This window comes from Dinoponera quadriceps, unplaced genomic scaffold (assembly GCF_001313825.1).
Source record: "Dinoponera quadriceps isolate SergipeBrazil2010 unplaced genomic scaffold, ASM131382v1 scaffold5508, whole genome shotgun sequence".
Taxonomy (NCBI): Eukaryota; Metazoa; Arthropoda; class Insecta; order Hymenoptera; family Formicidae; genus Dinoponera; species Dinoponera quadriceps.
The window spans coordinates 1-265 of NW_014559412.1; positions in this window are offsets into that span (position 1 = coordinate 1).

Below are 265 nucleotides of genomic sequence, written 5' to 3' on the forward strand. Positions count from 1 at the left end.
AGACGGACGTTATCGAAGCTGCAAGCGCTCTCGCAACAAAACGTAACGGTGGTAACAACAAGAGGCATTCCAGAAGACGCAAAAATAGGTCAGTCAATAATGAGACGAAGTCACAGCATCGGCCAATGGTACGGCTGTTACACATGTGGAATTTCTAGACACAAGTCACCGGAGTGCCCTGAGAAGAAAGTGCAGCAACCACGTGGAAGAGTAAAACAGTCTGCCCGTGTCGTCGATGACTCATACGCTGTGTGCTACTTTGTCA